Source organism: Marmota marmota, unplaced genomic scaffold (genome assembly GCF_001458135.2).
Source record: "Marmota marmota marmota unplaced genomic scaffold, marMar, whole genome shotgun sequence".
NCBI lineage: Eukaryota > Metazoa > Chordata > Mammalia > Rodentia > Sciuridae > Marmota > Marmota marmota.
In genome coordinates this window covers 92186-94943 of record NW_026007348.1, presented here as the reverse complement: position 1 = coordinate 94943, position 2758 = coordinate 92186, and positions in this window count along the sequence as shown.

Here is a 2758-nt window from a genome sequence, read left to right as displayed (position 1 = left end):
TGATTATGCAAATTATCCATCCTCTGTAATCACCAATTATGGGAAGTCACTGAAATCAGCTGTGGGTACAGAAGAAGAGACTGTGAAGTTGGAGGTTAAGCATTCACCTTTCTCCAAGATGCTTTGGGCAAAAAATCTGCCTTGATTTCTATGACCTCTGATTAATGTCATATTCCAGGAATTGACCCCTTGACCACTGTTCCAGTTTTTCTGATCTGTTTCTTCTCTGGCTCTATTTCAGCAGAACTGTGAATATTTCAGGAGCCTGGTCATGGGCTGAGCTGGGCCCGGTGTAGTGGACAATGGATCCTCATCTTCCTCACATTGTTTCCCAGATGTACCTTGTTTTCATCTTTGGTATTTTGTTTAATGTTTTTCTGGTTGTTGGGATGCTTTTAAATATGTCACACATTATACCTTGTTCACTTAAGTAACCATATTCTTTTATGTGTTTCCTACATTTTCTGGCCTCAAAAACACTGTTTAACATCCCTCATTCCACAATATACAAGCAATAGTCAAGAGTATGCTATTTTTTTTAATCATCCATCTTTTGTGTAATATGTTTAAAAGTGTCAGAATTCAAACTTGATGGAGAAAACAGGTTTAGGTCCCATATTCTCTGTGAAGTTCATTGGTGTCACAGTTTTGAACATGGCTGAGCTCTGTAGGGTGGGTTGTCAAGGATCTCTCAAGCAACAGGATCCTGTCACTGAACCGAGGTTAATTCAAGGTTCAGGAATGTGATATGAGTCAGATGGTGGGCAGTGTTATTCTGAGAGTCTCCTCAAGGAGCCTGTGCATACTCCATCCAGGCACAATGGACCAAATGCCTTCTTCCCTCATCCAAGACTGCACCTGAGCATAGGAGACCCAGCCTGTGGCAAGATATGCCTGGAGGTGGGAGAAAAGGCCAGTGGGGAGTGTATAGAAATCTTTCAAAGTGTCTAAGATGGAGCAGTCATCCCTGGGATGACTTCTGGACAGTGATAAACGGTGCCCTGAGATTAGGAGGAGGCCCATGCATTCATGCTGAAAAAATGACACAGACCCTGGTAAATTCATCTTCTCATGCTGTGCTCCATGCTGCAGCACCTGGACCTCAGCTTTGTCCCTCCAGTGAGTTTTACCCAGCAAAGGCTGCCCATGCTGACAGATATGACCAGGCTCCTACAGGCCATTTCCCAGCTGAGGTACTCTTTGTGCCTAGGCTCTTGACAATGTCCTGTGGTGATCCTGTTTTAGCCTGATCCTAAGAATGTGCTCACTGAAGGCCAGGGCATAGTTTGGACTCTTCTGATGTCTAAACTTGAGAATGAAATTGGATACCCCTTGGCTCCCAGAGCTGGCTTCACTCTTGGACTAAGCCTGTTCAGCAGCCTGTTTGCTGTCTAGATAGTTACTGCTCTGCTGGCCCCTGCTGGTTGAGTATACCCAGAGCAAGAGCCTCTCACTCCTTGTGAGCTCAAAGCCTTTGTCACCAAAGACCCTGTGTCCAGCCTCACTCCTGTGACTACTGTACCCACACCAACCTGCCCTGTAATTCTCAGATTGGTGGCATTCTCAGTGGATATATGCACTCCTATATCCCCACACTTGACCCTTAATATTTATATGTTCTGCATCTTTAGATTTCACAAAACATCAATTGTTAATGTTTTGTAAAAAACTACATCTGTACTAAAAAAGTGAATATTTCATTTCTGTTTTATCAATCCCTGGAAATAACAAAGAAATACTAGACAGAAAAAAAAATTGTGTCTCTAGTATCTGTAACCTCTACCTACCCATTTTATTTTATGTCTGCTTTCTGACATCTGTCAATCTATCTATATCTCCATGTATCTTATTCTATGTCTACTCTGTCTCCTATTAATTCTATTTCCTTGGAGAATCCTAGTAAAGTTTATCATCTATTCTTCTTTGATGTTTTATTTTCATCATACTGTAAGGTTAACTGTGTGTGTGTGTGTGTGTGTGTGTGTGTATGAACAATGGACACAATTGATATTATATACTTCACTGATAAATATGAACTTCATAACATGTTCTTCATCCTTTCAACTTTTATGATACATGTTATGTAATTTCCATGTAATACAATCTAAACCAAAATATATTTTCCTTCAAATAGTCAATGATCTTCTATAAAGGATGACCAAATTCAGAATTATTTCTTCTTATCCATGTTGTCACCATATCTGATGTTTTCCACATAGTTTGTGAATGAACTTTTCTACTATTATGTCATTTCCTTCTATGAGGGGTCTTTTACTTTTGCTGGAAGTGAGAGTCTACAGGTGAGTTCTGGGGTTTTTTTTGTATTAAAAATTGGTCAGATGTTGCTTTGCAACAGAACCAGAACCCTAGCATTTTTACTTTTTATTTTGAGTCATGGTTTCACTAAGTTGTTGAGGCTCTCAGGAAGTTTCTGAGTCTGGCCTCAAAATTATAATCCTTCTGCCTCAGCCTCCTGAGTCATTGGGAATACAGACATGCACCACTGTTTGAGTGCAGGTAAATTTTAATGTCTTGTAAAATTTTAATTCTGCCTTAATATTTACTTAATATTCACTGGGTAAAGAATTCTGGGTTGAAAGATTTTTTTCCTTTCATAGTTTAAAGATTTGAGGCCCTCTCTTCTTCCTGTCTTTGTTTCTGATGGGCAATCTGCTCTTATCATTAAGCTCCAAATGTCCCTTCCCTGCTGGTTTTATTGAGTGACATTGAAGCCACATTTAAAGATAGGTAGTTTGCC